This window comes from Agelaius phoeniceus, chromosome 1 (genome assembly GCF_051311805.1).
Source record: "Agelaius phoeniceus isolate bAgePho1 chromosome 1, bAgePho1.hap1, whole genome shotgun sequence".
Taxonomy (NCBI): Eukaryota; Metazoa; Chordata; class Aves; order Passeriformes; family Icteridae; genus Agelaius; species Agelaius phoeniceus.
Window position 1 is genome coordinate 153749925 of NC_135265.1, and position 19714 is coordinate 153769638.

Sequence of the window (19714 nt, forward strand, 5' to 3'; positions counted from 1 at the left end):
TGGAATCAGGTCTCTGGCTGCATCCTACCCCGGTGTCCGCCTTCCCAGTCTCTGATCCCCTCTTTTGAGTGGGAATCCTGGGAGTCCAAGGGGAGGGAAATGCCCCTCTCGGCTCAATCCTTCCTCCTCCTCCTCCTGGCTAAAGCAGAGTCCCATGTGGAAATGAGCTCTGCTGCTCCCTCCTTTCTTCCCCATTTCCCTCCTCCCCTCCGAATCACTCCAGTTGTTTCATCCTTTGAGAACTCTCTGCTTCTCCCTATGGGACCCACTTTAAAAAACAAGGAAGGGGGGAGCTGGGGGGGAGACAGAAAGAAAACTCCATTGTCTTGTCAAAGGGAATAAGTGAAAAGTTGCAAGTGTCTCTCCGCAGGTTTTGGCTCCTGTGTGTTCTCCTTTCAAACCCTGCCAGCCTCAGGGGCTGTCATTCCTCCTTCATCTCCTTACGGATCGCCCCGTGGATTCCCACCGCTTCCCCTCCCCATCCTCACGGAGCGGGAGCTGCCAGGCTTTTCACGGCCACCTCCAGCTTGATCCCATTGACAGGTCCCTTCTCATCCCCTCCCTTTCAAAGCGGGGCTCGGGGTCGCTCTCTTCCACCCTTCCCTCTCCCGTCCTCCCCTCCCTCCTTTGCTTTTCCCAATTTTTCCGTTTTTTTTTTTTTTTTCCTGAGGAGCGCTGCCGAGGTGCTTGACAAGGCCACACGCAGCGGAGTTGGGGCCCAATTAAATAAAAACCCCTCTTTAAGAGCAGCCTTCGTTTAGAGAGTGACATCGGAGCTGTCGGAATATTAACGAGCTCTTGCCACCGGAATCCAGAATCCGGCAGCGGTATCGGGAAGCTCCGTGTGGTGGAGGGGTGCAGGTTTTTGGGATGGTGCCTTCCAGGGCTGGTGTTAAATGGGTGTGCCAAGCACTGAGTTAAACCAGTTTATCCCAGCCAGGGTGGATGGATTTATGTGGGAATGCCAAGGATGTGTCACCCCCCCTTCCCAACAGGCGTCACCCATCCGTAGGGGGGCATCGTGGTTTTATGGTTGAAGCAGGAAAGGGAGGTTCTGCCACCAACTCTGAGGGTGGTGTTTGTCCCCTGGGTGTCCCAGGGTGTCCCACGGTGCTGCAGGGTCACAATCCCATCACCTTTCCTCATCCCTGCTGCCAGGAGGGGATTTTTTTGGGACGACCAGCAGCAGAGTTGTTTCCCATGGCTGATGTTCATCTGGCGTTACTATGGGTGATTCCAAGGATTGGCTTCAAAGCCAGCTGAGGGTTCGGAGTGGAATAAGACAAGATTTGGGGCTAGAAAGATCATGGGATCCCAGAACAGTCTGAGTTGGAAAGGACCTTAAAGCTCATCTCGTTCCAAACCCACTTCCTGGCACACCTTCCACCATCCCAGGTTGCTCCAAGCTCCATCCAACCTGGCCTGGAACACTTCCAGGGATGGGGCATCCACAACTTCCCTGGGCAACTTCTGTCAGCCCCTGGCCACCTCCAAGGTCCCTTTTGTCCTTCCTGTGTCACTGGGCTGCCCATGGGGTGCAGGGGTGATTCCCAATCCCTGGAGAGAAGAGGTGGAATGGGAAAGAGATGGAAAACAAGGGGAAGGGGAAGGGGAAGGGGAAGGGGAAGGGGAAGGGGAAGGGGAAGGGGAAGGGGAAGGGGAAGGGGAAGGGGAAGGGGAAGGGGAAGGGGAAGGGTCTCTCCCTCCTCAAGTTATTTTTTCTACTCTGGGATTTTGTCACTGTTGAACTCAGCCAGGCATTTCCACAAAGACATCTCAACTCTCCACTGGGAGCACTCACATTCCCTGCCTGACCCAAAGGATGCACTTCACCTTTTCCCACGTATTTCAAGAGGAAAAAAATCTGGGATGAACATCTACCTCACAGCCATGTTTCCCACCCCGAAATCCCCCTGGGCTTGGAGCCTGGAATGAGCCTGGAGCACATTCCGGGATTGCAATGACCTGGGGTGAGGCTCCAGGTCAGGGACCCTGAGGACGTGGTGGGCACAGGCACCAAGAAAGTCCCAAAATCCATGGAAAAATCTGCTTCTCGATGCTTCCAGCACATTCTGAGCCCTGAGCAGAAGCTGAAATCCAGTCTCCAGCTGGGCTAATGGCATCCAGCAGTTGCTTCCCAACATGACAGACTGTAAGGAAGCAGGAAAAGGCACTTATCCATGTGTTGGAGATGGATTCATCCCACCAGTTCCTGCAGGGATTCCAGCACTCTCCATTCACACTGGGAAACAGCTTTTCTCCCTAAAGAATTCCAAACTCCGTGGTGCATTCAGGCATTCCATGAGTTAATTTTGGGGAAAACAGAGCTGGGATGTGTCTGCTTCCAAAGGCTGGGATCAGGACAGGGAAGGAAAAGTAAACTGAGGTTTTGGGAGGAGTTACTTGCGCAAAACCCTCAATCCAGGAACCCTGGGAAGGTGCTCTGCTGGATATTTTGGGGATGACAATATCTGGGCCTGAACTACACAGCAACAACATCCCCAGGGATCCATCCCTTGCAGCAGAAAATTGGGAAAGGTTGGAGAAGAAAGGTGTGGTCAGACCCAAGGAAAAGCAATCACAACATCCATAGGGAGTGGACAGCAGGGATCAGATGATGCTGGAAGAAGGAGCAGCTTCCAAAATCCCACATTTTGGTTGTGCAAGGCTCTTAGAGCCAGATAGTCCTTTGGAGGCTTTTTAATCCTATTTGGATTGAGGTGCTGCTGTTGTCGTTTCCCAGCTTCCAAAAGGTCCAGGAACTCCGGGTCAGTAAAATTCCCTCTTTTTAGGGAAAAGGACTGAGTTAGGAGATCAATGGAAGTCCAGCTTTTCTCTTCCCTTCTTTTTCTGGAGATAAATCACCAGGATTATGAAATCCAAGTGCTCCAACACCTCTGTTTTCCAGTCACAGTGAAATTTACAATGAGCCATAGGTTTTCTTGGAGTATTTTGGGAGATGGGATGACCCAGGATGGGGCAGGCAGGGTGAGGGAATCCACACACAAAGGTTCAAGGCTGCACCTCTCCCCTTCCCATCCACACATTCCGGAGAAACAGGGAGGGGGAGAGCAACTTGCAGCCCCAGCCCCGCCAGCTCAGCACTTTCGTGCTTTTCTGTCAGGGGAAAAAAAAAGAAAAAAATCTAAAGAGCCCCTTTTTGTTTTGTTCCCGTTTTTTGTTTGCTAATTTATTGTTTTGTCCTGAGCTCGAGCTTCTGAAATCCCTTGTTCTTGGCGCTCATTAAAATATTTGGGACTCGCTCTGGTGCTGCCGTGCTCTTGTGGTGTTTATTTTTCCCTCCTCCCCAGACCCCCCCTCTCCACAACCCCACGGTCAAAACGTCCCTGTGTTTTCCATGTGCTGATTATCCCGAGAATCAAGGCTCCTGAGCAATTTGTGAGTCACTCCAAAGCAATCAATTATGCATCAAATGACTTTTTGATTCTTTACCTTGTGAGCAGAGAGCTGGAAGAAGAGGCTGCTTTTTATTCTCTTCCCCTCCTCTATATTATTATTATTTTTATTATTATTATTCCCCACTCTCTCTCCCTTTTTTTCCCCTCCCTTCCCATGCTCCAGCAGCTCTGCCTGCTGGCATTGGGATTATGGCATGATCAAATGGTTTGCTCTTAATTGGCAACAGCTCCAAGATGGGAAGAAGGCAGGAAGATTAAAAGGAAAAGGCCACGGGAGCTGGAGCAGCTTCTTGGGGGTGAGGTGAGAGAACAGGGCTGAGATAAGGAGGCTTTGATGTAAAAATGATTCCCTTTCTCTACCAGCAGGGATGACCAAGGAAATTTGGGACAGGAGATGGGCTGGAAGGTGCAGAGCTCAAAATCAGTGGGATTTTCCTGGGGAAAAGCTCTTGTCCCCCTCCCTCAGTTTAAAAGCTCAGTGACAAGGACATCCAAGTCCTCACCTTCAGGCAGGGCTGCAGAGCAGGGATTCCAGCAGGGAGGAGACACAAATGGGATCTAACACACCTTGAGGAGTTCCTCCAGCAGGGTGCACAGTGCTGGACTGTCCAAGGTCCTGGATTTGTCCATGTCCTGCTCTAAAGGAGGGAAAGGTGCCCATACCCAGCCACCAGCCACCAGCAGGTGACAGGGTTTTACCTGCAAACCCAGAAGTTGTTCATGTCCCTCAGCAGGAGCCACATCCTTGACTCCTTTTCCATTTCAGTATCCCTGGATATGTTTGTCACAATGAGTGACATTGGCCCAGGCAGTGGAGAAGGCAGGAAGAGATTCCCACAATTGGATTAAAATAAATAAACAGGTCAGGGTGTCTAAATGTCCCTCTTGTCTCCATCCTTGCAGCTCCAGCTTGACACCTTCTGGATCCAGTTGTTGTGATAGAGGTGATTATCCTGGTATTATCCTTTTGCCAGGACATAGAAGCTGTTCATACTCTCAATCAAAAAAATAATAATTTAAAAAAACAAAACAAAACAAAAAAACAAGCCAGAAACAAATGAACAAAACCCCCAAAACAAAAATGTCAAAACACAAACAGAAAACGTAGAACTTGTGTTTTACCTTTTGATTTTTCCGTCACATCCCAAAAGGGATTTTCCTCAAGTTAGGAAAGGTGATCTTAATATTCCTTCCTCCTCTGGTCTTGAAGATGAGGCTGACAGAGCATCACCCAATAATTGAGTTCTTCACAAGCACCAGCTGAACAAAACTTGGGAATGCAGCTCCTTTCCTGTCCATAAATAACATGATGGATATGACAACCACCTTCACCATGATCCCAAAAATCCCCGAGGGCATTCCCCACAGTGAAATGCTCCATTCCCCACCCATTTCTGTGGCTCCTCATTCCAGATGTTAACAAGGTGATGCCCCAGGCTGTGGATTTCCCTCAGAGCACACAATAAAGATCCAGCTTGGATCAATTGCCCCCATCAGCTCCATCCCTGTCAGCAGCTGCATCCCAGGTTTTATTTGCAAGGGAAGGGGAGGGATTTGTCCTCTGGATGTGACACTTGGGAGAACAAATCTGGAGTAATGAGCTCAATTTCAGGGCCCCAATGACAAAATGCAGCAAATCTGGCAGGGGACACCAAGATGGGTTTTGGGAGGACACCAAGATGAGATTTGGGAGGACACCAAGATGGATTTTGGGGCAACACCAAGATGGGTTGGGGAATAAAGTGTATGAAGTGTCTGAGCTCAGCTGAAAAGAGGAAAGTAAAGGAACATCCCTTTTTCCACCCTTTTCACAGGAGATGTTCATGGAGAGGATGAAGTCAGGTTCTTCTCCAAGTACCACAGCAAAAGGACAAATAGGGAACAATCACAGGGGGCACCAAGGGAAAATTCCCAACATGAAGGTGGGCAGACCCTGGGAAAGGCTGTGGAATCTCCATCCTCAGCTCAACAAGATCCCAAGGAGCTGAGCCTGGTCTAACTTTGAGGTTGGCCATGCAAGGGGTTGAAATGGAAATACCAGCATTCTCTTCTATCCTAAATTATTCCGTGACCTGGATCAACCCCCAGCTGCGCAGATCCCACCCAGGCTATGATCAAGATTTATCCTGATGTCCCAAAACCAGTCACTCCCGGCTCTGCATTCCTCCCATCCCTCCCACTTCGTTTGGAGAAGAGGGGATTGTACATCTTGGGATGTGAGTTGGGAAAAAGCCTCCTTAGGAAATCAGTGGAACAGCTGAGAAGATCCAGATGTTTGGAAGCCTTTCTCAGCTTACAGAAAAAGGGTTTTTTTTTTGGGAAGAGCAAGAGGAGAAAAATTCATCCTGAGGTAATTCTGGCTGCTCAAAGATTGGTGGCACCATCGAGCTGGATTGTCCCAAACTAACTGTTTTGGCAAAGCCTCCAAGCTGCATTCCCTGCACCACATGAGGAACTCCAGGATGATGAAGGACTCGAGGCAGAGCCAGCGGAGAATCCCTTGGCAGTCTGGAATAGGAAGGAAGCAGAGGGATGAAGGGATCAGCTGATGTCAGTGACATCTGCAACATCCCAGTGGTCTCACTCAGGACCTGGAGAGGCAGGAAAAAGGAATGAGGTCACTGGTGAAATTTGTGGATGACCAGTGTGGGAACAGGAAAGGTGATGAAGAGGTGAGCTGAAGTGAGCAGAAACAAAATCCAGCAGGAAAGCCAAGGTTCTCCCCAAGGAAGGACATTGTCCAGTCCAGCCACTGAGGACACACTAAGGAGAGCATTTCCATGGCTTTTTGGCAGCATCACAGGAGCATTTCAATATCCTTGGAATAGTCTTTGTCTGGGAATGATGTAGCAACACACATGGCCCTTACTTCCAAGGTGAAGGAATTAGATCTTGGTTGAAACCAGGCAGCGTGGAAAAAATCCAGGTGTGGATTTCTTGGTTAAGTGGTTGAATCCGTCTGAATCCCTCTCCATACACTCTCCATGGAGTCAGGGCAATGATAGAAGCAGTTTTGGAGAATGATTCATCCCAGCCAAAGGACACATCTTAAACTTCCTGCAGGAATCTCTTTATCTCCAGTGACTATCAAGCATCACAGAATAATGGAATGATTTGGGCTGGAAGAGGCCATAAATATGACCTTGTTCCACCCCTTCCATGGGCAGGGACACCTTCCACTATCCCAGGTTGCTCCAAACCCCGTCCAACCTGGCCTTGGACACTTCCAGGGATGGGGCATCCACAGCTTCTCTGGGAAACCTCCTCCAGGGCCTCACCACTCCTGAGGGACATTTTCCTTGAAGGGACAAGAATTTCACTCACTGGCAGAGAATGAAGATCCCTTGACTGCTGACCACGAAGAAAGATTCCCTGGGAACACCACACTGGAAGCAAAAGTTACTTGAAACTGGTATTTAAAAAAAAAAATTAATAAGGAATTCTTGATTGCTGCATTTTCCCAGGAATTCCTTGGGCCGCTGGGCTGAAGGGCTGAGTCACGCAGGGAGCAGCTGTCCAAACTCACATGGTGGGAGGCTCTAACTAGGCATGACCAAGAAATAAGGATTGTGGGAAGAGGTACAGGGTTAGCACATCCTGCTGCCATCCATATCCCTGCCCGGATATCCGACCATCAGCAACGGCTGGTGCACAGGGAAAAGGGTCCAGTAGGCTGGAGAATCAAGGCATAACACAAGAGAATCAAGCTCCTGCTCCGTGGAATCCAGGGAAGGTGCGCAGAGGAAATTGATTGTTTAGCGAACTGCAAAATTTACTAGGAAAAGCTCTCCTGGGGCTCATATTCCTTTTAATCCAACAAATGTACTTGGAGTTTCCCATTGCTGCCTGAACAAGTGTTTGACAAGTCCCAGGTAGATCCTATCTCAACTTTATAGCTCTGCTTCTGACCGTGGTGGGGAAGGGAAAAGAGAAATCTAAATAAATTGCCAGGCTGGGGGATAAGTTAAAACCATTTAAATGAAACAGGGCTGGACCCAGGCTGGGAGAGCTGGGAGTGTCCACCCTGGAGAAGGGAAGGCTCCAGGGAGAAATTAGAGCCCCTTCTAGAGCCTAAAGGGGCTCCAGGAGAGCTGGAGAGGGACTTGGGGTGAGGAACGGAGTGATAGGATAACGGAGAATGGCTTTAAACTGACAGAGGGGAGATTTAGATTGGATACTGGGAAGAAATTCTTCCCTGTGAGGGTGGTGAGGCCCTGGCACAGGTTTTCCAGAGCAGTTGTGGCTATTCCATCCCTGGAAGTCCCAGACCAGGCTGGACAGGGCTCTGAACAACCTGGGATAGTGAGTGAATCCCAGCTTATGGCAGGGGGCTGGAACCAGGCAGTCTTGAAGATCCCTCCCAACTCAAACCTTCCTAGGATTCTATCAAACCTCTGGAAAATGAAGATAAAAACAGAATAAAGTGATGGATCCTCCACTTTGTTCTGTTCCTTCTCTTGTCCACAATCCATATTGGTGGACAAGAAAAGGAACAGATGAGTGGACTCTTAAATCTCTCAGAGCTCTCCTTTCCACAAAAAAAAATGTTAAAATCACCAGAATATTTGGGAACGTTGCTGTTTGCTGTTCCTTACTCCATCTTCCTGGTGACTCACATTCAAGCAGTGACATCAACCCCTGGATGCTCCATCTCCAGAGTAAGAGAAATGATATGGATTTCAGGGGATCCTGGAAGTGTTATCTAGGCGTGAGACATGGTTACTACGCAGGGATTTTAGATGTGCTCATTTTCCATGGAATCTTGGGAGGCACTTGGGAAAACAAGACTCATCCCATGCCACTGGCACTTGGAACAAACCTTGTGTGTGAAGGCTCCAGTGAAACTGATCCACATGGAGTATTGGGATGGGTGATTTCAAAGCTCTCCCATGGGATTACCTGTTATCCATGACCTTGGCATGGTCTGGATCCCGGAATGCTGCAGAAGAACGTAATTTACAATGATTTACACAACAAAGATGGGTTTTTACATAGAGTCACGGAATGGTTTGGGTCAGAAATCACCTTAAAGATCATCTTGTTCCAATCCCTGCCATGGACAAGGACACCTTCTACTAGACTAGGTTGCTCCAAGCCCCATCCAGATCCACGAGATCATGGACTGGAGATGGGCAGATCCTGTTGTGCCAGCTCTGCCGAATCCCAATTCATCCCTGGAAAAAGCCTATGGAATGAACAATCCCAAAGGAAACCCAGGACCATTTCACAGAGCCTGCATCACTCTGCATCTCCTCCAAACCTCTGGAGACCACATCTAGGACCATCCTTCCTCTCCCACACGGCAAAACACTTGGAAACAACATTCCAGCCCTTCCCAACTTGTGCCAGTGGGAGCCACAAGCTGTCACCCAGCCTCATCATCCTGATGGACAGCAGCTTATATCCCACACCGCCCCCAGGAACCACCACTTCCAGCAGCTAATTCCAAAACAAAGCGTGCATTGAAGGGTTAGGTTTCAGTTTTTCCGGCTGGGAGAAGAAGAGGCTGCCAAACCAAATAACACCGACAGCTGCTCCAGGAGCCGAGCACGGCTTGGTGACCTCAGCTCCTTCTCACGGTGACCTCCCAGCAGATCCTGGCCAGCAGTGCCACCGAGCACCAGGACAGCCAGTGGTGCCAGCCAGAGCCACAGTTGGAGGGGCAGAACGTGCAGCCCACCAGCTGTGAAACACATTTCAACACAATCTGTATCCTTCTGCCCTCTCCATGATGCTCTCCCAGGGAGCAGCACTTCGGGATTGCTTCGGGAGGCCTTCTTGTCCCAGTGATTTTTGCTAAACCAAAGGCTCCTGTAATTTCCAACAGTTCAAAGGCAGGATGCAGCAAAGGGGCTCTGAAATATTGGGATCATGAGCCTAAAAGGGAATTTTCCTGATGTCAAAAGGGAATTTTCCTAGTGCCACACAGAGACAAAGAAGAAACTCAATGCACTTTTCAAATCCCTCTCTAATCCTCTTCCTCACCTGCTGGGCTATTGAGAGGGGCTGGAATATCAGCCATGAAATCCTGTCCTATGCCTTGTTCTCATCTCAAAATGAGCCAGGATAGACCCATGGGACAGAGGTAGGGACATTTAGGGAGTGCCATCCTGGGGACCAGTTTCCATCCAGTCACCTTGGACTGGGAACAGTTTCAACCACAGTGGATTTATTCAAATCTACCAGAGCTCTGGTGTTGTTCTGATCTCAGTCCAGAGTGGCAAGAGAAAATATTCCCACCATTCCCGTTGGATCTGCTGGACTTTCATGCCTTTTATTTTCAGCAACTCAACCCCTTTATCTGCACAGGTGTCTTTGGAGATATTTCAAGTTATCCTTGTTGATTTGCAAATCCCAAAGGACTCAGATCTCCAGTGGATCCTTGGGAAATCTCCTGATGACTTGCATGATCTTGGATACCTCAAATGTCAGTAGGAATCATCCTTAACTAGTCAGATCCAGCCCCTGAACTGGATAATTCCAGAGGAAAAAAAAAATTACATTTGAAGACCTACTTTGATTTTCCAGCTGTTTGAAGACCATGACCACCAATGTTGCAGGGCTGTTTCACAAAATCATGGAATAATTTGGGTGGGAAGGGAATGTAAAGATCATCCCAACCCCCTACCACAGGCAGGGAATCTTCCACTAGACCAAGTTGCTCCAAGTCCCTTGCAATGTGGCCTTGAACACTTCCAGGATCATTTCTTGATTCCTTTTCCTCCTTTCCACCCTGCAAGTTTTTAGTTCATCCCTTGATTCACTTCCAGGCATTGTTTTAACCCACAAAAATGTAAAGTTGAGCAACATGTTGGAGAAACAATCTCTACATCCCTGTGTGCTTATTTCCAGGTGAGGAACAAAGTTAAAGGTCTCCGGCTTGGGACTGAAGTGGTTTGGAGACAGGGAATTGTCATGGATTCAAGCTTTTTCCATAATCCTTGATCCGAGACAGTTAATATTTCAGGAGTAGTCTCCCTAAAGAAGTTGGAAACTTCATGGATGCAGTGATCAGGAGAGAACGTGGTGATGTCAGTTATGTTCCCTATAATCCAGCAGCAGGATTTATCCCTGGGATTTTCTTGCAGCAACAGGTGATGTGAGAAAAAGTCCTTTCAGTTTTGTGTGATGGAGAGGGCTGCCTATGGATTCGGGATTTTGTCATTTTCCTCCCGGGATTTTCTGGCTTCCTTGCACATGTGTTTTCCAGCATTCCCAGCAATCCACCCTTCACAGCATCAGATTAAACAAGGAATTAGCAGGAGCCTTGGCACCAGAACGTCCAGCAGGAGACTTTGCCCACAGAATCCCAGCTCTGAGGAAAGACAGGACACACATCCAGAGGGCTCGCCTGGAATCTCAGCTCTTGCGCATCCAATCGCAGCACCTGAATGTCCAAACTCCCTGAGCAAAGAAGTCCTTGGGTCATTCCTTACTCCAGGTATTTAGAGGACATGGAGAAGTCATTTCAGGCTTGGGTGAACCTTAACCCTTGGAAACTTGGATAGGGCAAACTTCCCTGGTTTGCTGGGAAGAAAAACTCCCATGTCCCACTGTCTCCTCCCTGCTCATCTTCCCGTTCTTTGCAAAGCGGAGACAGGAACAGATGTTGCTCTGTTGCTCTGTTTTCCCACCCACCTCCCCCAGTCCCCCCTTGCTGAAGCGGGAAAGCCCCGGAGCACCTCCTTGGCACCTCCACAACTCCGCGTTTCCTCACCTGTCACACGAGCTGGTGACAAGACAAGCAACACCCCCCAACCCGCCAGCCAGCACCGCGAGACACCAGGGGAGGAAAGAAGGGGGTGGTGGGGACAAGCAGATGTGCCACGGGTTGCTTCCCAAAAATGTGTTTGTGCATGGGGAGGTGTGAAAGGAATCTGCATCTCCGTCTCCCAGTGCAGGTACCACAGCAGCTGCTGACGGCTCCGGATCCACCACCTCATCCTCGCTGTTTCCACAGGATGTCAAGCATGCAGCGCTAAGCAATGATCTCCTGCCATCTGCCAAGGTGAACATGGGCTGGGGGTGTCGCATCCAACAACTTGACAGGCTCTCATCCCTCTCCCTTTTTTTATTTTTCCTTTTTTTTTCTGGGTTTTTTTCGCTTTTTTTTTTCTTTTCAAAGAGAGCGAAGGGAGGGAGGAAATTATTCTGCATTAGTTCAGCAACTTCACCCATCACTGCTGCTTTTTACTGGGAGGAAAGAAGGCTCAGGGGGAACCTTATTGCTCTCCACAACTCTCTGACAGGAGGGTAGAGCCAGGTGGGGGCCAAACAGTGACAGGACAAGAGGACATGGCCTCAAGCTGTGCTGGGGGGGTTTAGGTTGGACATCAGGAAGAATTTTTTCATGGAAAGGGTGGTCAGGCATTGGAAGAGGCTGTCCAAGGGTGCAAGATATCCAAGAAAAGACTGGACATGGCACTCGGTGCTCTCGGCTGGGCAATGAGTTGGTTGGACTCGATTATCTTGGATGTCCTCTCTAACCATAATGATTTTGGGATTCTCTGGATGTCAGAGCAGGAAGTTCATTTAAAACTGGATTCTCTTCCATTCCCAACCAGGATGGAAATAGGGTAGCAACTTCTAACCTGACAATGCCACCAGATTTCTTTGGGACTAAAATGACACTGTCAGCCCTGGAAATGCCCCCAGTCCCAGAGGCCATTTCCTCTTGGAAAGAGATGTCCTCATGCCTGTCAAGAGGACTTTCAAAACCATGGACAATGAGAAGAGATTTAGTCCTGAGAGCTCCTTCCCCAGCAAGATTTCAACCAGTTTGTACAGAGCTGGCCTTTTTGGGGAATTTTGGCAGGGATTGAGCAGTTTGCCATGGTAGATTTAAGGGCATGGGACCAATTCTAGTGTGGACTCTCCTGCAGGGATACCGCCCTTAAATCCCAGCTTTTGAGGCCTGTCCTTTTGATCTGTCTGGAGGGGACTGGGAGAACTGGGGGTCCTGGATTCCTCCTTGGCTTTGGGAAAGGGTGTGTGAAGCTTGTGTGGACTCTTCTTGTTGTCTTTGTGTCACAAGTACAAACTGTCACGTCCTTGTCTCCTCTCCTCCTCTTCCACCATCATTCCTTTTCTGTAACATTCCCACAGATCCTTTCCAGGTGCTTGGTCTTCTCCCCATTGTACCTCTTTTTTCCAACCTGTCTTCCCAAATTTCCTCTCTGTCTGCTGAGTGCTTCCACAGCCAACATTTCCATGGGGGTGTGGGCTCCCTCCTGAGGGCAGGATTATCACCCTGGGAACATGATCCTGGTCAATAACTATTGACTGATAAACCAACAATACATTCCAGTGCCAGCCTGTCGATTTCTGGGATTGATTTATCCGCCCCTCTTCCCTGATTTACGGGCAGGGATGGGAGGCTCAGGACAGTCAGGCTGCTGCTCTCCATCACTCATGGATTCAGCTGCTGAGGACCTCTGATTCCAGAGGAGGACAGCAAAGGTGTTTGTGGTTGGAGTGAATCCAGGGAAAGGGATGGGCTCAGATGTGCAGATCTTGCACCAAGGTATTCAGTTGTGTCTCTGGTAGCCCCAGGTTGGTTTTCTCCTCCTTCTGGCTTGTGGTGAGGGCTGGAATTTCCAAAGAAGTTGCATTTCCAGACAGCTACTTATCACCTGCTGGGGATCTCTGTACAAATTACAAACAGGACGGGATTGCTGTGGAACGTGCCTTGAGCTGTTTTATTTTCCACCATCACTCTCATTACATGGTTATGACAATGGGAAGATGCCATCAGCTCACATCTCAGGCACCAGACCAAGAACTTAATGTTACAACTCACTTTTTAAGTTTTTTGACTAATCACACAAAGCAAAAGCATATTGACAGTAGTTCTATCTAACAACTGTAAGCACATGTACCTTTGGTTAAAACAATGCTTGCTTATTTCAAATACAATACCTGCTTGAAAGCCTTAAAACACAATGCACAGAGCTCCATTATTAAGCTTCAAACTTCCTGATATCTTGCTAGATAAACTTTTCTGTAGCTTAAGAAGTTATTCTAGACAAACGTTAATACACAGACCATTGTTCTATTTGTCCTTGCTTTTCTACTTTTTAAATAATTTTTCTGCTGACCTATCTCATGGCTACTGCTTAGCTCTAATCACAGTTCTGCTGTCTCTGAAGCCTGCCTTTTGCAGCTTTCCCAAAACCCTCTGATTTTGTAGATTCTCAGACTACTCACCCATCTCGATGGAGGCCTCAGGTTTCCAGCACTTACTGAGCATGGAATCCCTGGAGGATAAGGAATGGCTGCTATTCCTGGTGAGGGGAAATGCCCTGCTTCCCTTCCAGTGTTGATGGTGAGGAATGCAATCCCAGCCCTCAGGGTCTGACAGGATGGGAAACCCCAGATCCCTCCCTAAGCCAGGGTGGGACAATTTGCCACCAGAACGTCAGGACTTTGTGGATAAACTGTCTGTCCCTTGGCGTCCCATGGGAAAACTTCCATGGTCTCCATTTCTGTCCCTGAAGATGCTTCACATTCCTCTCCTGCAGGGTCACAAGTGCTGGGAACTTTGGTTTTAAATTTTGGTTGTAAATTCCTTTTACAAGAGCCCATAAAATGAGGGATTGGAGGATGGATGATGCCTCATCCCTGGAGACATTCAAGGTCAGGAGCTCAGCCAGGAGAGGAATTCCTGAGTTTTGGGACAAAAGCACTCACTCACCTCCGCATTCACACAGCAAATGGGCCAGTCAGGCTACCTGGGAAGGGAATGCAATCCCACCTTAGGAACTGCTTCAGGATTTTCCCTGAGCAGGTGATGCCACGATGTTAAATACCCACAATGCTGGGTAAGTGAATTGCGAGACTTTCGAAGTTGCATGGGATTAACTTTGAACTAAATCCCTGGAAAACTACATGGCTGCTGACATTTCAATTGATCCCTGTTTTCCAGGCAGGTTTCTGCTCCAAAATTCTGGACGCAGATCATCATGGTTGTGGCTGAAGAGCTGGAGAGATTTCTACTGATCAACATTTTTATCAAGAATGACTTGTCTTTTGAGTCTTTCCCACCTTTCTTGCCTCCCTTAGAAACTTCCCTTTAAATTCTTACATCCTAGAAATATCCCTATTGTCCGTCCTCTCCAAGCAGGTATTGTCTGGACTTTTCCTTTGCTTCTGGTCTCATGGAACAGCAGAAGGAACCTGAGGCAGGTACAGATGTTCCTGTTGGAGCGATGCCAGAGAAGGCCACTAATTCTACCACAGGGCTGGAGAATTTGTCCTATGGAGCCAGGCTGGGAGAGCTGGGGGTGTCCTGCCTGGAGAAGAGGAGGCTCCAGGGAGGCCTCAGAGCTTTTCCAGTGCCTAAAGAGGCTCAAGGAGAGCTGGAGAGGGACTTGGGACAAGGGATGGAAGGACAGGGAATGCCCTCCCACTGCCAGAGGGCAGGACTGGATGGGATACTGGGAAGAAATATCTCCCTGGGGGGGTGGTGAGGCCCTGGCACAGGTTTCCCAGAGAAGCTGTGGCTGTCTCTGGATCCCTGGAAGTGTCCAAGTCCAGGTTGGACAGGGCTTGGAGCAACCTGGGATAGTGGAAGTTGCCCCTGCCCATGGCAGGGGGTGGAATGAGATGATCCTTAAGGTCCCTTCCTACCCAAACCATTCCAGGATTCCGTACAGAGTAACAAGAGCATCAGGGGAGGTTGCAAAGGTTTGGGTGAACATCAGGGAACCATGAGTTTCCCACAATCCAACAGCACAGGCACAGGCGATGCAGCTTCCCAGGTTTCCTGGACAGCTCCAATCCCTGTCCAGACCTGCTCTTCCCAGATTGCAGAGCCTGGACTGCAACTACTGGAGAAGGAAATATTCTTGTGTCTGGTTTCTCCCATCCATTACTTCCCCTGTGTCTGAAAACAGAATTATTAATTTCTCCCGGAGCTTCCTAGTGCTACTCTTCATTCCAATGTCCCAACAAACACAGGCAGTTTCCTCATCCCAACTTCCCATCAGATAAATTGGGGTTTTCCAGGCAAATCTCAGTCAGGAGTTCCTCTCACTGTTTTGTCCTTAGAAAAAAGCAGTTCAAGGCTTTCTCACAATGCAGGGCACTGCATTTTCCTGACTGGCAGTGCACAGGACCAGTCTGGGAAGAAAGGGAAAGGGAGGGAAAAAGCGATGGGAGACAGAGGGGAAACTGGTGCTGATGCTGGGGGAAGGAGAAAAGTGGATTTTCAGGAAAGAGGGGAGCTCCTGGAATTGAATGATGATGCCAAACACAGCCTATCCCTTCCACAGGGATCTGATGTCACCAAAGCAAACATGTTGCAGGATATTTTTCCCCCTCCCATTTGTCCACTTTGAAAATCCTTCATGAAACAGGGACAGATACACAACACCATCCCACCACTAATTACAGAATTCCCTCCCTCAGTTCCTGTCTTGCTCCCACCCCATTCCTGCTTCAATCGTTCCCTAAATCAGCTCTTCAGGAAACCAGGCTGATCACGGTTGGTCACTGCCCTGTCTCCTTTTAATTGGAGCCTTAATCTCCCCATTGTTGTGATGATGGGATGGGTTTCTCCAAGCACTTTGGGAATGTTTAACTGCCTGTGCCCTCCATAGCTCATTAGACACCAAATCTGCCAACTGCTCAAATTAGTCGGAAAAAGTTTAGCTCAAGGAATTACTGCAGATATGGGGGACAACATTCCTGGATTTTTCCCCTAACATGGTCTTCCCAGAGGCAAGAAAAATCTGGGGGTTCCCTTTGCAGATCCTGAGAAAAGGAGCAAACACAGAAAATGGGCATTGGAAGCAGGGTTGAATGGTTTGGGATTCCTGGGATCTACTCTCTGTTCTTAGGAGATTTGGGATTTAGGAATTATCTCTGGGAATAAATGTCCAGCAACTGTCAGGCATGAGGGGTATGGATGAGAGGGTGGGATGTGGGAAGAGCATTCCAGGTTTCCACCATAAATCCATCAGTGAAGATCTTTCTCCACATAACCTCTCAAGGGGTCTCATCCTGACCCTTTCACTGGTGGTGCAAAAAGAGAATCATGGAATCATTTAGGTTGGAAAAGACATTTAAGATCATTGAGTCCAACCACTGCCAAGGCCACCACTAAACCAGGTGCCCAACTGTCACATCCAATGGCTTTTAAATCCCTTCAGGGACGGTGACTCCACCACTGCTCTTGGCAGCCTTTGCCAGGGTTAACCACCTTTCCATGAAGAATTTTTCTCCTAATATCCAACCTAAACCTCCCCTGGCACAACTTGAGGCCATTTCCTCTCATCCTGTCCCACATTCCCTGGGAGCAGAGCCTGATTCCCACCTGGCTTTACCCTCCTGCCAGGGAGATGTGGAGAGCCAGAAGGTCCCCCCTGAGCCTCCTTTTCTCCAGCTCCAGTTCCTTCAGCCACTCCTGGTTCTCCAGATCCTTCCCAGTTTTCCAATGGGAAATTCCCAATTCCCAATTTTCCAATGGAAAGGTTTCCAATGGGAACCTTTCCAGCCACTATTCCCCAAGTCCAGAGCATTCCATAGGATTGTTGTGACCCAGTGCAGGACCCATCATTTGGCCTTGTTGAACCTCATTGGGCTGGGGCCTCAGCCCATGGATCCAGCCTGTCCTGATCCCTCTGCTGATCAATGACCCAGCTTGGTGTGATCTCCAACCCTGAGGATTCCCTCAATCCCCTTATCCAGATCATTAATAAAGATTTTAAACAAGATTGTTCCCAGTACTTCACCCTCTGGAACACCACACCAGCCCCAAATGGATTTAACTCCATTCCCTGCCACTCCTTGGACACAGCCAGTTTTTTTCCAGGAAACAGTGCATCCATCCAAGCCATGAACAGCCACTTTTTTTTCCAGGAGAATTCCAGCATCAAAGGCTTTACTAAAGTCGAGGCAGATGCATCCAGAGTCTTTTCCTCATCCACTAAAAAGTTTGGGAAATATTGAGGCAGTGGAAGAATTTCCAGGTGTGTTCATGGAAATGATCCTTTGAGCAGCAACATCTCCAGGGTGGTTTTGCTGTTCTTTATCAAGTCCAAGGGTGGAGATGAAGTTGGGTTTTCTCTGCCTTCCCAGCACAAAGCTATGAGGGTGCTCCAAGAATCCTTCAATCATTAAGGTTGGAAAACACCTCCAAGACCATTGAGTCCAACTTTGGCCATCACCAACCAGAGCATTAAACGCCACATCCAGGCTTTCCTTGAACACTTTTCAGGGATGGAGATTCTGGTTCAATTTATCTTGGGCAGACTGGGAGGTAGAACTTCCTAAAAAAACCTTCAAATCCACTTTAGAAATGGGAATTGTCCCCCTAATGTTGGGAATCTCAGCGCAGGCCTACTTAAAACCCTCACAAAGCAACAGCTTCCCATGGGAGCATTTTAGGAAGCCGAACCCTGATCCTGGCAGCAAATCTGACAGCCCTTGGTTTTAATGAGGGAATAATCCAGATGAAAAAATTCCCCCCCTCACATGCAAAACATTGGAAAGGGGGGAAAAAACCCAAAACATGTTGGCTGTAAATGTCTCCAATGAATGTCCTATTTTCCCAGGCTCAAAGCTTATTGATTTAAGTCTTCCCCTGGAAGGCTCATCCCATGCCATGTTTTGATGTCCTGGAACAACAGCTTCCATTATCCAGTATTACTCTGCAGCTTCTCGGAGGAAAAGAATCCCATTTTTTCATGTGAATTTGAGAAATAGAGAAAAAACATAGAGTTTTGCTACTGTCTTGAAAATATCTTCATTTTTTTAAGTGGTTCAGGAGTATTTTTGTTAGGATAAGAGCAGAGTCAGAAATTTCAGCTTAAAAGGTGAAAAATGTTAGGGAATTACAAGCAGGGCTGGTCAAGAATAGTTTTTAGGGTTTTTTGTTTTTGTTTGTTTGTTTTGTGGTTTTGTGGGTGGGGTTTTGTTTTTAATGAAATTATTTTTTTGCCAGAAAATTTCCGTTTTTGAAGGCAAACCTCACACTTGATCTCCCACTATGTAGAACATTGCCTCCTGCTCCCATAAATCCTTGATCAGATCGAGGTAAGCAATGCCTGTAGGATCAGCATCAGTAATAAATTCCCACAGGGGAATAACAGGGACCAACCACACTGGTTCAATATTTGGCAAATATCCTTTATTCACTTCCAAAGAAATGTATCCAGAGCCATGAGCTGTTCAGCCCATGGATTATTCTGCTTTTTCTCCCTTTCCCACTTATCTGGGATGTGTTTGAGAATGAGTCCTACACTTGTTCCAGGTGATTTATATTCCCACTGCAGAGCACGGGAATGACAAAGCAGGAAAATGCCACAACAGCCTCTTAAACAACTCAGTAGAGAGGCCAACGTTTTTGGTTTATTGTTGTCTATAAAATTTTATGGATTGGAACTCACTGGGTTTGTTCCATGGAATTAAAGGAAGTGGTTTCTTTATTTTCCTGTTATTTTTCAAATCTGCACTAATGGAAAAGCTCCTAAAGGCATGAACCGGATTCCCCTCCTCTGCAGGGAGCTGGGCACCAGGGCAGGAAAAGCTGGAAGGGAAAGGAATGAAGGAATCTTCTCTCCTTGGAATTCATGGAATTAAAGGAATTGGTTTCTTTATTTTCCTGTTATTTTTCAAATCTGCACTAATGGAAAAGCTCCTAAAGGCATGAACCGGATTTCCCTCCTCTGCAGGGAGCTGGGCACCAGGGCAGGAAAAGCCAGAAGGGAAAGGAATGAAGGAATCTCCTTTCCTTGGAATTCTGCAAGTGAGCTACGACAAAGTCCCAAAGATGTGGGACCAAATTTAATTCTATGGCTAAAGAAGAGGCCACAACTTCTGGAGTTATCCAGGGAAAGATGTCAGAGCTCAGGTTGATATCCATGACCAGTTGGTCCCCACATCAGAAACTGGGATGGGTTCCAGCCCCACTGACTCATTCCAAGGCCAGGTCCCATTGTAACCATCCTCAAGGGAGAAAATCCAAGTTGACATGGAAGAGGATCCAACTTGACACAAAGAAAAGTGATTGAATGAGGAAGGTGGCCACAAGTTGAAACAGGTTGCCCAGAGGCCTCTTGCTCTTTTCCAACCTCACTTATCCAAGGATTTTTGGAGAGGAAAGCTGGTCTGAGCTCAAGGATTGGACCCAGAAATGCTTTCCCTGGATTACAGTGGCTGCTCATCCCCACCACATGCCTCTCTTGGAACTGGGAGGATCAATAAAAGCACACTTGGGCGGTGCATAATCCCAAGGCAGGGACTAGAATTCCCATCAGAGCTCAATTCCCAGTGGGTTCATATTCATGGTGACA